The following is a 15,171-nucleotide window of genomic DNA, read 5'->3' on the forward strand; positions in this document are numbered from 1 at the left end:
CCAACATCAAACTAAATGGAGGGAAACTTGAAGCAATCCCACTAAAATCAGGGAATAGATAAGGCTGCCCACGCTCTTTGTACTTACTCAATATAGTACTTGAAGTCCTAGCCAGAGCAATCAGACAGCGAAAGGAGGTCAAAGGGATACAGTGTGTCATTCTTCGTTCAAAAAGTAACTACAGCATTTAAAAATATATAGAATGCTTCTAGGTATGAGGTCATTAATACCACTTCTTTCTTGAGCCCTATAACACACAGCAGCCCTGTAAGACAAAGCAGGGGGAGTGTTCATAACAGATCTTGGTTTCAGTATTTATAATGGGTTGGGATTAGGACCCTATGGTTTAGGAAAGGACTGTGAGCACCTTGTGAGCAGCATACTTTCATATGGTAACCCATTGGTCCAGAGTCATAGTCCAAACTATTCCTTTGAAAGGCTATTAAACTAAGAGCTACTACTAATCTGACCTAATTTCGCAAAATGGTGGGTGTCCAACAAGCATGTAGAGCCTATAAATATTAGTCAAAGCAGCCTACTCTGAAGTGATTCACTCTGCCTTCTGCCCAAGAGAACACGGCACAAGTGCTTATGTGTTCAACATTTACTCATTGTGGGAGTTTGAATCTTGAATGTCTCCATAGGGCTGTATGCAGCAGGAAGGCTTGGCTTCATTTTCTTGGCATTGCTATAAAGTCATGAGATCTTTAAAAGGAGGGTACAATTAAAAAGCTTATGAGCTATGGCTTAGGCAAGAAATAGAGATATGATATCCCAGAGGACAAAGAATTCTGGGATAGAGCCAGGCAAAAGATTGGGCTGGGAAGTTGTAACAAGACATAGGCATGGTACCTAAGCACAGGTAATCAGCCATGTGGAAGAATCTAGGTTATTTTAAATGGGTTATCTTTAGTTATGATCTAATCAAAAAAGAACTTATCTATATGGCCAAGGTATTTGGAAATCTATTTTGAGTCTGAGTCTTATATCTGGGAGCACAGGGCTGGGAGGGTGAACCAGGGTTTAACTACAACACTTTCCTGTGTGGTTGTGATATCATGGTATGTCCTTACCTCTTGAGAACTCTGTAAACAAAAGACAAATGTATCGCCCTGAACTCATGTTTTTGAATTCCTGGCATCACTGTAATTAATAATCAAATCTGCAGTTTAAAAGAAGACTGAGGCAACCCCTTGTTGTCATATGTCTGACATGATTGAAAAAGTCTACATGGTCAATACCATCTCTTAAAAAATATACTCTATAATATGACATGCTAAATATCATATGATTCCAGAAATTTTTGAAATACATGAATAGTACCTGTCCTATTTTTGCTTTCTGTTGCTATGATAAACAACATGATACAAAGCAATTTGGAGAGAAAGGGTTTATTTGTATTTAAGGTTGCAATCTGTCAGCCTGGGAAGTCGGGGCAGGAGCACAGGCAGGAATCTGGAAGCAAAAATTGAAGTCAACAGTACAAAGAATGGCTGCTTCCTGACTTGCCTCCTCTGCTCTGCTCGATTTCCTTTCTCATTCAGCCCGAGCCCGCCTTCCCAGGTATGAAACCACCCAAATTTGGTCCTCCCCATCCAGTGTTGAAGAAAATGTCCTATGCATATGCCCGAAGTTCAGTCTGATAGAAGCAGTTACTCAGTTTTATTTGCCCTTCTCAGCTCTGCAGTTTGTGTAAGGCTGATAAAAGCTAGGACAGTACACAATGAAGTTTTTTTTTTTTAAGTTGCTGACTGAAAAAAGAAGAGCATAACAAACCTCTACAAGTCCTAGTATGAAGTACTGGGTACTGTGTCACAGAATGCGAGAAACAGATGAGACCTTCACAACAAAGATAATCAAGAATTTAATGGGAAAAACTACGATATACAAGTAGAGAAAATGACAGGTGCTGATAAAGGAGAAATTAGGGTCATTTATGTAATGGCTTTTCATAAAAGGAAATCATTTTTCCAAGTGTATTAGTCATTCAATCTGGTGACTATTAAAATCTCCATTCAACAACCTTAAGAATTCATAAGAACGTTAAAAGGACATAGCTAAAACAGGCATGATGATTTTAAAAAGCGATTTCATGGGGAGAAATGTAGGTGGTTCAGTAAACTGTTATGAGTGTAAGGACAGGAGTCTAAACCCTCATAGGACCCTCACACAAGCCAGGTAGACTTAATGGATGGCCTGTAATCCTATAACCTAGAAGGTAAAGGCAGAGGAGATCCTGGCCAACTTGTCCAGCTAGATCAGCTGAGTTGGCACACTCTGCGTGAGATGCCCTGCCACGGTAAATAAAATAGAGAGAGGTCAAATTAGGTACCAGACGGGCACCAACTCCTGGATTCCATGTGCACACACATGTGAACAAACATAATCTTACACAGGGCAAACGTGGCTCAGTGATCAACGCTGAGAATCATCCTAATTTCAAATTGTTAAAGTGCCATGAGAAGTCACAAGAACAGATCAACTAAATGAGGAAACTGAGGAGAGAGGTCAGGAAAAGATCTCTATGCATAAGTGAGCACAAACAGAATGTCTTCAAATCAGCAGGAGATAACCACTCCACTCGATGGTGTTTATTAATCAGGATCGTGAAGAAAAAGTGCATCTTGAACCTGCGTCATTCATAGAATGGTCCTATGGAAGCCAAAAGGTAAATGTAACTTTTAATCATTTGGAGAAAAAGTTGTGGAAAACCTGATCATATTGGAGAGGTTCCAACGGTGATAGCAAAATAAAATAAAGTAAAATTCTGTGTTACTAGACCTACTCTCCAGCCTCCTCCTAGAATAAATTTCGGCAGAGCTTTTAGGATTCAGAAGAACATTAAGGTTCCAGGAGACACAGTGAGTGCAAAGATTCCTTTCACTTATATACCCTCTCCCCAGGGGAGCAGAAAGTAGGACAAACTTTCATAGATGAGTAACTGTGCTGCGGCAAAGAGATTTACCCATTACAGTATCTGAACACAGCCAGTAGTGCTAGGCCATAGACCTCCTGTGTACACAGTGCTTCATTTTTCTAAACAAATGAGATAAGAGCTTGTCCCAGTACAAACATGGCGTAAATTGAGTGAAAATGATGCAGCATGCTTTGAGGAACCACCTTATATTTAAATCATCAAAATATCAGCCATATCACATTCATTTAGAGAGAAAAAGTATCATCATATAGTCATTTGTAACATCATGGTGCTACAATGGTACGTTTATTTGTTTAAAAACTGATTGGGGCTGGATTGCTGGAGTTATAAACTGTCTTCTTTGTTTTGGCATTTTCCTTCCTTTTAGTATGAAGTGAGATTAAGTTTTCCACAAACAACCCCCTACTAGAGAATAAGGATTCTAGTGCTGCTCACGGCAGGCAGCAGCAACAAGAAGCCTACATTGGTTTTCTCTGTAGATAGAGTAGACAGTCATCAGTGAAAGAGCGATTCCTTCATAAATATCCTTCAACATCAGTGGTTTAGAACGAATTTGTACACCAAATAATCAAATCAGGATTCATTGTTCTTTATCCAGTTCCTCTATTATACTGAATTGGAGTATATGTATTTGTCTTGTATTTTAGGCTGGGTTCCTTTACAGAGAAGTTATTATTTCTCATTGCTCTTTCACATCTCCCTAAGTGCTTATAGCCTTGATGCATAACAAATCAGAAAAAAAAGGAAGAAAAATCCCAAATCACTTTTACTAAGGCAAAAATATTGGCATAAACATATTGTAAGGCCTTTTAATTTGCATTTTATTTTAAACATTCTCTTTAGCACAAAAATGTTCTGTTGCTTTTATTTTTGAAATCTAAAACAAACTTAATAACATTTAACCAAGCAGCGCAGCCGACCCATAACTTGAATTAGGAGATTACTAATGTGTTATTTTATTTTAATGATGACCTTAGATGAAGATCTTATTATCTTATACTTCCCCATGATAAAACAGTACTGACAGCAGTCAGGCTACCGAAGAAATTCCCATAACTCACAGATTTAGTAAGAGATAGGGCTATGAATTGAGACTTCATTCAATGATAATAATCACTTGTACAAAATAGTCTTAATGCTGTGATTATGTTTCCTTTATTAACTCTTTGCTGTCCCAGGACTTCTTATCTTAAAAAGGCAAAGCTATAGCTGACACTCTTAATGTATACTCGCTCACTATCTAAGTTCCTCCCTTTGCCTCCTAGACTTTCAACAGATGGTATTGTCTCTAGTGTCTTATCTCTTCTAATGCACATCTGATGCCATTGAAGTCTTAAAAAAAAATCTCTGCACCTCCTTTGATTAATCAAACCTTATAATTGTTCCTGGAACTGTCTGTTCTGATCAGGTTTGTTCTCAAAGTCATTGGGAATAAGCGTTGCTGTGACATTAAAGTCAGAATACTAATGATGAGAAATGGAAATGAGCATGCTTTTAGCTCTCAGTGAAATCTTATTTGGAATAGTTTGCTAAAATGTTGTCTGTCTTCTGCAATCTCATGATCATTATACAAGGTTGTCTCATTCTTATAGGTTACACTGTATTCTATGGGGGAAGAATGGCTACTCTTCCTTAGCCTTCATGTCTTTCAGTTGCAACAGTAGTAATAAAGGAGTATAATACATACTTACCTATACACAAGTGACACCTGGAATACAGAATCTATCAAAACCTTTGATGGTAGCCTAATAAAAGATAGCCTACAAAAAGTTCACTGTTTTCTCATTTAAGAGAGTTACAATATAATTTCATCATTTCTGCCTTTCATTCTTTCATTTCCTCCCTGCAAACCGTCTCCTAAACCCTTCCTTGCTTTCCTTCAAATTCATGGACTTCCTTTCTATGAATTGTTTTATATATATATATATATATATATATATATATATATATATATGATAGATAGATAGATATGGATATAGATATGGATATAGATATGGATATAGATATGGATATAGATATGGATATAGATATGGACTTAGGAATATATATATATAAGTCTAGCTTTTTTAGTCTGTATAGTGTTACTTACTTGCACGTATGCTTTGGAGACTGACCACATTTGGAATTGGAAAACCAATTGGTGTGCTCTTCCCTGGAGAAGACTCTTTCTCTGGCTCTCAGCAGACCTTAGTTGCCTGCATTCCTCTATGTACAGTTGAAGCCTCCTGGCATTTTCCAAGTCCATCCTTCAGTCTATTGTTGGGGTCCGTGTTCAACTCATGTTTAGACAGTCATGGTGTGAGGGAGGCTTTATGGATGGAGCTTCTGACATTCCTCAGCAAACTCTCCGAGCCTCTTGATCTTACAGTCTTTTTGCCCCTTTCACAGTGTTCCCTGAGCTTTAGGTATGGGAGTGTTTTATAGATTTTTTTTTGATGTTTTATAGATCAAATGAAGCTAGTCCCCACAACTTCCATTTTCACTGACTGGTTTTTTCTGCAATGATCTTTATTCCAAAGAGTAATCTCCTTAATGAGCAATGAGAGCTATACTTAGGTGTGGATACAAAGACACATATTTAGAGGGTTGTTAGTAATTATGCCAGTTTAATTGAATGGTGGTTGTAGTGAGCTCACCTACAAGATCTATGACTTTTTGAACCTGTGGCGATGGCTAGGTTGCCAGTATCAGCCATAATTTCCTTTTTGTTGAGCAGATTTTAAGTACAATTAGAGATACTTTGATTTCCACCAACATATTTATGCCACTAACACAACCTTAGGGTTATCTTGTTAGTTTCATCATTGCTGTGGTTCATGGATGTCATGGCTATGTTGGTTTGTACCATAAAGAAAGGAAGCTATGAGCCTCTAAAGTTAGAAACTCAGGGGCAGGTTTATACGCTGCAAGAGTTAATCAGAGCGGCTCATTAATGCAGATATTTTCTGATCACTAAAGTTCTAATGTCACCTTCCCAAATCACTCATTTTTCTCCTTGAGAGAAAGGTAGGGTGGAATGATTTTATTTTTCTAAATCTGTCTCTAGAATTTGTATTTTGGAAAACAGTAGAAAAATGCAGGTCTTTTGAATCTATTATGTCTTAATTGCCTTCAGTTCAATATTTAGCCCTATCTCTGAGTGGTATTTTCTGGTCTCAAGGAATTCTAATGGAACAAATTAATTAAAATGCATGATTAAAAATAACACTGAAGGGTTATTTACCTGCCAAAAAGTAAATTAAATATAATAGTAATGCTATGTAGTAATGAATATGCATGGTAGACACAATTATAAATGTATTTCACTCACATGTAGCAATGAGAATTAATATATATTAATACATATGTAGCTTATTTACGCATATACATTAATTCATAAAATTTTATGCGTTCTAATTTATTTACAAGTGTGCAAAATATTTAAACAAATCTCTGTAAAATTTAGAAATAATCTGATGCTCTCTTAATTTTAGAGTTACTTTGCTGGGTTTTACTATCTATCATCCTTCCAACCCTTATTTCATCCTGATCCCTTTCTGTTGGGCCCTACCTTGGTGTTTCCCTCCCCCCTCGCTGAGCCTTTTAGCCTGCTATAGCAAGAAATTGTTTACACCCTTGGGAGCTGCTCTGGGAGCTGCTCTTAGCCCCTGATTTGGGGCTGGGATTCTCCATGGCACCCTTCCTCCCCACTGAGCCTTCCTGCTTGTTGTTGTTAAGAAGTTGTTTATGCCCCTGATTGGGCCGGAACTTTCACCACATAGACTTTTTCCTGTTTTCCTGGTTGGGGGTTTTCACCTGCCTTGTTGTTTTCCAAGGCTTTTGCCTTGGGTATATAAGGAGATCTCAGTAAAGCCTTGGGGGCACTCGCTGAAAACGGATGACCTGTGTACTTGATTTATTTCAATCCCGCAGACCTACGCCCGATACTCACACACTGTCGGTGCAGGCACCGACACCTTTCAACTCCCCAACACTATGTACTAGAAAAAGAAGGTTAGAGGAGGAATGGGGCATAGTACTTTTAAGACTACCTTCTCCTATTCGTAGGCAAATGGTTGGAACTGGAAAATATCATCCTGAGTGAGCTAACCCAATCACAGAAAGACATACATGGTATGCACTCATTGATAAGTGGCTATTAGCCCAAATGCTTGAATTACCCTAGATGTCTAGAACAGATGAAACTCAAGACGGATGATCAAAATGTGAATGCTTCACTCCTTCTTTAAAAGGGGAACAAGAATACCCTTGGCAGGGAAGAGAGAGGTAAAGATTAAAACAGAGACTGAAGGACACCCATTCAGAGCCTGCCCCACATGTGGCCCATATATATACAGCCACCCAATTAGACAAGATGGATGAAGCAAAGAAGTGCAGAAGTGTAGATCGCTCCTGAGAGACACAGCCAGAATACAGCAAATACAGAGGCGAATGCCAGCAGCAAACCACCGAACTGAGAATAGGACCCCCTTTGAAGGAATCAGAGAAAGAACTGGAAGAGCTTGAAGGGGCTCGAGACCCCATATGTACAACAATGCCAAGCAACCAGAGCTTCCAGGGACTAAGCCACTACCTAAAGACTATACATGGACTGACCCTGGACCTCATAGGTAGCAATGAATATCCTAGTAAGAGCACGAGTGGAAGGGGAAGCCCTGGGTCCTACTAAGACTGAACCCCCAGTGAACTAGACTGTTGGGGGGAGGGCGGCAATGGGGGGAGGGTGGGGAGGGGAACACCCATAAGGAAGGGGAGGGGGGAGGGGGATGTTTACCCGGAAACTGGGAAAGGGAATAACACTCGAAATGTATATAAGAAATAATCAAGTAAATAAAAAAAAAAAAAAAAAAAAAAAAAAAAGACTACCTTCTCTTGATTAGGGGCATTGAGTTCCTTGGTGCAAGTCCAATCTCCATTGTCAGGATATCTCCCACCAGCAATCCAGCTAGACAACAAACTAAGAATGCAGCAATAGCACGCTGTAGCAGCAGGAAGCAGCAGCAGTGGGGACCCTCAGCAGGAGCATGGGATCTCTAGGGCACTTGCATATTTATACCCTCTCAAGAGTCTCCAGAATTCCAAAGGTAAGCTCTTTACAGTTGGTAAACCTCATCCGTCTCTGAGATTAGAAGATAGTCATAGTTAGTGGCTAAGGACAATATGAAGCAACCCCATATCCCACACCTGAGATTAAAACAAAAACATTCATATAACTGATTTTTTTAAAGAAACAGAAATTCTCAGTACAGTCTGATAGTGACCTGACTGCCGTGAGATAATTTCAAAGTATTTTTTCTGCACTTTTCAATTATTAAGTAGATCGTTAAATCAGGAATTAAAGTGAGTTGATAGAATAAAGAGAGATAAAGAGCACTTAAAATAAGCAGACTCATATCAAACAAATCCATACTTTGTTCTAAAGTAATTATCCCTTCTATTCTACATATTTCTTATATTTGCTTCTATTCAAAAAGAAAATGTAGTATTTCCTGGAAGCGCTGATTTAAAAAAAATTAGAGCAACTTGTAGGCACAGAGGAAGACCATTTTTTCCCAGAATTAATCTAAATATTTCATATCTTCTCATTGTGCTGGCTTTTAAACCCTCAGACTGCGTATTCTATTATAAAAACTAAGTGAATAGTTTGAATAGTGCCATTCTAGTTTTTAGAATTTGAAATTGTATTGTGCTGTTATAGATTATTTTTCAAAACAAAATCTTGAAAGTTAACTTTCATGGTTATATATTTGTAGCTTTTCAAAATCATTTTTAAAAATATTTATGAGTGTTTTACCTGTATGCAGGTCTGTGTACTATTCCCATAGCTGTTTCCTGTAGCTACAGAAGTTGGTGTTTGATCTTCTGGAATGGTACTAACAAGCCTTTGTGAGACACAAATGTGAATGCTGGATCAAACCAGGGTCCTCTGCAAGAGTGTTGGTGAAACTGCAAGCTGATACAACGGTTCTGGAAATCAGTCTCATGATTCTTCAGAAAGTTGGACATAGTGCTACCTGAGGACCCAGCTACAACACTCCTGGGCATATATCTAAAAGACGCCCCAACATATAACAAGGACACATCCTCTACTATGTTCATAGAAGCCTTATTTATAATAGCCAGAAGCTGGAAAAAGCCCAGATGTTTCATTCAACAGAGGAATGAATACAGGAAATGTGGTACATTTACACAGTAGAGAACTACTCAGGGATTAAAAACAATGACTTTTTGAAATTCTTAGGCAAATGGATGGAATTAGAAAATATCATATTGAGTAAGGCAACCCAATCACAAAAGAACACATACGTTATGCACTCACTTATAAGTGGATATTATGCTAAAAGCTTGGACTAGCGAAGATAGAATCCATAGACCATATGAAGCTCAAGAAGAAGGAAGACCAAAATCTGGATCTTTCAGTTCTTCTTAGAAGGGGAGAGCAAAATATTCACAGGACAAAATACAGGAACAAAGAGTAGAGCAGGGACTGAAGGAAAAGCTATCCAGAAATTGCCCCACATGGAGATCCATCCCATATGCAGCCAGCAAACAGAGTCACTAATGCTGATGCCAAGAAGTGCTTTCTGACACTTGCTGGCTGTCTCCTGAGAGGCTTTGCCAGAGCCTTCCTGATACAGGATGCTTGCAGCTAACCATCGGACTGAGCATAGGGTCCCCAATGGAGGAGTTAGAGAAAGGACTGAAGGAGCTGAAGGGGTTTGTAACCCCATAGGAAGAACAATATCAACCAACCAGATACCCCAGAGCTCTGAGGGACTAAACCAACGAGTACATATGACGGGGAGGGGAAACCCTCATATGTAGCAGAGGATGACAATGTCTAGCATCAATAGGAGAAACCCTTGGTCCTATGAAGGCTTGTTTCCCCAGAGTAGGGAAATGTCAGGGTGTTGATGTGGTAGTGGGAGCATCTTCATAGAATCAGGGGGAGGGGAAGGGAAATGGGAGAGGGGAGAAAGGGTATAATATTTGAAGTGTAAATACATAAAATATCCAATAAAAAAAAGTCAATGCTCCTAACGTTTCTCCAGCTACATTCTCCCTGTTTATGAAACTACTCTATACAAATGTTAACAAATCTGAAAGGATCTGGATCAGCTCAGGACCACCAACTCTATGTTCCCAGCACAAAGGGACAAAAGGGAGGGATGGAGAGCCAAAGTCGGAAAATAGAGGACCATGGTGAAGGCAAGACAAGGAAGAAGAGAAAAGGAGGTTTTGTCCTAGAAGACAAAGCACTCTGGATAAAGAAGAGACAAATCTGGCCCCTAGGCAAAGGGACGTTCATAAATGTAAAAGTGGAAATCATGTGGAAGGATGAGGTACTTAAGTTTAACTGGGCGTGATAATTAGGGAAGCCAAAGGGAACTTTTGATTGATGGACTTCCATACTTTGATATCCAGACCTGGGTTGTCAAGCTCAGGAGGAGGAAGGTGCCAAATAATGGAATAGACCCAGATGTCTAGCTTTAATAATATAACCTAATGGATTTTTATCAAGGCAGAAGGAGTGGGGAGATGGGAAAGGCCTGCCAGAGTCCCTTCAATATCTACTTTACTTCTATTACAATTATTAAATCATTTTTTGCACAGATTAATGTTTTCTTGTGTTATATGCCTTATATTACTATGTTGTGCTCTCTTCAATTCCATCCTAACTTAAAATATCTTATTTCTCTCTAGTCAATCTGCTTACTTTGAACATGGGAAAAGAGAAGTCAAATAATAAGCACATTTTCCCAAAATGCTGCTTGCTGGCCAACCAAGGATTGTCATTAATCAAATTACTTTATTGAACCAACAAAACATTTTGCTCTCCACTGAGCATACAGCTTTTTATACGTGATAAATAATGAGTTTTAAATCATCTCTTTGCTCTTACTATGTAGAAAGCATAATAATGGTAGGGTTGAACTTTCCCTGGCTCTAGAGACTAAACATTGATTTCCCTTCCTAATCTACCAGTACTTTCCTTTCTATTGTGAATGCTCCAGGACAGGCTGATGATTAGCCTGACCGCAGATGAATCAGTGGTCACAGTGAATGGTGAAGGCGTGGTCATCTGGTTTTTGAGACAGGAATGATACAGTGAATCTTAATTTCTTGTATAACAATGGTGTTGTTTGAAGGAAAATGGTCCCATAGGTTCACAGATATTAGCACTATTGTCAGGTGTGGCCTTGTTAGAGGATATGTGGTACTAGGGACAGGGATTAGGGTTTCAAAAGTTCATTGTCTTTCCCTTCTACCTGCCCATCTGGATGAAGAACCCTCAGCTCCTTCTCCCACACCATGTCTGCCAGCATGCCAACATGCTTCTCACCATGGTGAAACTGGACTGAACCTCTGAATTGTAAGCCTCTTCAAACAAATGTTTTCCTTTATACAAGCTACCCAGGCTATGGTGCCATGTTTCAGCAGTAGAAACCCTAACTAAAACAGAGGTATTCTCAAGATCTTTATGAATCTTACCTGAGAACCATGTGTCCTCTAGAGTTCATGCAGGTTGTCCCTAGAAAGACAGAGAATAACTTACAGTAGGGAAGGAAAAGAAGGGATAAGAATAAACCTGTCCTCGGATGGTAAGATGTATCCTTCCCCAAAACATTGGAGTCAGTTTCCTATGAGATTGAAACATTCTATCCTGCACAGAGGCAGGTAAACAACTCAAAATAACTTCAGGAAGTCCCCGAAATTGACTAGATTCACTAGGCCCACTCCCTGCCTGAGTAGTCAATGAAAGAAGACATGCTCAGATAAGGCAAGCTGCAAAGAACACTCAAGGATCATATCTGGAAAAGGTAAAAAACAGTCTAGAAGTGATTTAGACCATTTGAGGCAACCCGAAAGGATATGCTACCATATGGTGTGCTGCCCATAGGTTGCAAAGTGTCCTCCAGGATTCCAACTTTGTGAGCTGTAACCCATGCTGGGGTAGGGTTTGGTCATGCAGCTATCTTTTGAGACATCAATAAAACTCATGGTTCACCAAGTTAGAGTTGGTATCTGTACTTTACTCTGTTGTGTGCTCTTTTTCTGGGGTGAGTAGGTATGTCTGTTATTTCTCCCCAGGAAGAACCTAAAAAATAAAAGCTTGTGCTAGAATAAGAGGCAAGAAAAAACCTTGTCTCATTTACAGTCAGAATACTTTTAATTTTAAAAATAAGAGATGTTTTATGTTATTTTACCGGTTTATACTGGATTTTTTTCTCTGACTTTACAGTGCAAGACATGGTCAGTAGCTTATTTTGGGGATGAGGGAGTCAAATGTTATTGTTGATAATGGTGGTAGGAATCCCAAGTTCCCATCTGTGATTAATAGTCAGAGACATATAGATAGTATTTGTCTTTCTTCAGTCACTACCAGACCACAGATGAAAATACCTTTGTCCTCAGACGGTTATCAGAGTATACCCATACCTGGAATCAGAGATTTGAATGAAGATGAGTAGATTAATAGAGGCTGGATAAATGCACATTTGGTCTGAGCTTTAAAAAGCCACGTAAATATTTTGCTGGGATCAAAGAAATTAAATAGGTAACAGAGACAGCTGGGGCTCCAAGCAGAACAGAAGGATTCAGACAAAATGCACAAGGACATTTATTGGAAATAATGGTCACTGACCTTCAGCCTAAATTCAGGATCCACAAATGTCAAGATGTTTTCCTTCTTAAGATTAAAATGGAATAGACTTTAAGAGGCAAGTAAAAGTCAAACAAGTGGTGATAGTGAATGTAAGAGTTAGAGTCATGTGAACACCAGAGCTCAACGGTAAGGTTTGAGAGACCTTGAAGATGTCTGTGTAAGCCTAGGACATATGCAGCTCAAGACAGACATCTCTCATTCTGTTTCTGATGGTTTCACTGCACATAGACAGCTGCATCTCCTGAACTTTCAGGTGTACTCATTATCCTCCTTCCTTGTTCTCTATCAGTTGTCTATAGTCAGTGGTCAACACATCCTTAGCTCCTTCCACTGTGGTCAGTTGTTACTGGATGAATGAGGATACAAGTGAGTGAATGAGCGTAGGTACCATATTACTGTCTTCTGGGATAAAGTAGTTATTTATTTTGTATCACTTTTTAAGTTATTCATACACCTAACTCACTGTCTCTAGTGAATGGGTCCTTGAATTTACTCAAATGATCAGTGCTGTGTAATTACAACAAAAGTTAGCAAATATCCCATCAGAAATGTTTTTTAGTCAGCTCCCTTTCACATCCAATGAGGTAGTCACTGGTCTATTTTCTTCTAATTTTAAGATCCTAACTTTCTTCCAGATGAAAACATGTGCACACTGTGATTATCAGTAGTTGATATGCTAATTGTTCAAGCAGCAAAAGTATTCCATATTAACACCACACATTACCTGTCCTCGAACTGAATGAGTTTAGCCTGTTTCCACATTATAGGGATCATGAAGAGAATTGTGGAGATTTTCCATGTATGCTTCTGTATGAACACTAGCGTTCAGTACTATTAATAAAATAGCTCAGAATGTGATTGCTTACAAGCGTGGTGAGCACACACTTAGAAGCACAGGAAGATGCCAGGCTGTTGGCAGAGAAGATGCCACATTTTAACCCCATAGGATCTTCATAGGATACTCAGGTGCCACAAAGCAAAGTCAACACTAGTTCATATGAACGTGGCAGCACTCTGATTATTTTGTGTCCATATCGTCCTTGTGCTCACTTACCTTCTGCAAAACTGCTTTGGCGAAGCATCTGCTCTCTTCTGATGCATCTCTTGTGTTCTGTATGAGTTCAGAGAACTCATTTTGAGGCCTGAATGAGCATGTTGTGAGGTCTGTGATTTGGAAATGCTTTTCACATGTTGTCTACATCTGTTCGTAAAAGTACCTTTCAAAGAACAACAATACCAACCAACCACAGCTCCCAGGGACTAAACCACTACCCAAGGCTACACATGGACTGACCCAAGGCTCCAGCTGCCTATGTAGCAGAGGATGGCCTTGTTGGGCACTAATGGGAGGAGAAGCCCTTGGTCCTGCCAAGGCTAGATCCAACCTCCCCCCCCCTCCAGTGTAGGGAAATATCAGGGCTGTGAGGCAGGAAGGGGGTGGGGTTGGGGAAGGGGAACACTCTTATAGAAGAAGGCAGAGGGGTAGGGGATAAGGGGCTTATGGACGGGAAACCAGGAAAGGGACTATCATTTGAATTGTAAATAAAGATCCAAAAACAAACAAACAAACAAACAAAAACAAAAATCGAACTTCGTTCTGTATTTCTCCTTGGAGACTTTGCTCTTTTGCATATATCTGGGAGATTCTCAGCTGGCAACCATCACAAGTGTTGAATTTTTACCACTAACGAATGAGTCAAATCCTAATATGCTACAATTGAGTTGATTTTCTATAAAATGTGTGAGTCTGCTGTTGACCTGTGTTAATGTCAAAGACGAACAAAATTGGGATTCATCTTCTTTTGTAGACCACTGCGGGACAATCTAAGTCTCCATTGAAAAGGCTTATTAGCACTCCATTTGCTTCACTTTGTGCTGAGGTCTGTAATCCTATGACTAACTTCCTTCAGTAGGACATTTCCACAATGTATTCGTGTTTGCATCAGTATCCCTCACCTGGGATTATGTTATTGATGGCATCAGCATATTTCTTAGTATGATACCTAGTAGCTTCTCAATTTTTCATAGAAAAACAATTGATTAAAATGAAGTTTCTTCTGCATCTTTCATTAGTAACATTTCTACCATTCACTTTTATAATTGTGAATTTATAATAATTCACTTGTTTTCTTAGCTTACATTCTCAAATTAAAGTTCAAGTCCCCAGTCAAATAGAATTTATTTCCTTATTCTTTGGGGTTTTTCCTTGTTTAAATTTTTTAAAGTTTATGTTTGACTATTTTGCTTGCATGGATGTATATGCACCATGTTTGCGCCTATGGCACAGGGGTTAGAAGCAGACACTGGTTCCCCTGTAGTTTGGAGGTTTTGAGTTTCCATGTGGATGCTGTGAACTGGATTTGAGTCCACTGTAGGAGCATCCAGAACTCCTAAAAGCTGAGCCATCTCTCCAGCCCTTCTTGAAATCTTTTAAAATTCCCTTATGTTGAGAGAATACTTCTTTTCATGTTTTAATCTAGTTCCTACTCATTGATTTTTTTTCTGTTTTATACCTTGCTGTCTAATTTGTTGAATGACATGTTTGTACTTTTGTCACTTGTATGTA

This window comes from Rattus rattus, chromosome 2 (genome assembly GCF_011064425.1).
Source record: "Rattus rattus isolate New Zealand chromosome 2, Rrattus_CSIRO_v1, whole genome shotgun sequence".
In the NCBI taxonomy this organism is placed as follows: domain Eukaryota; kingdom Metazoa; phylum Chordata; class Mammalia; order Rodentia; family Muridae; genus Rattus; species Rattus rattus.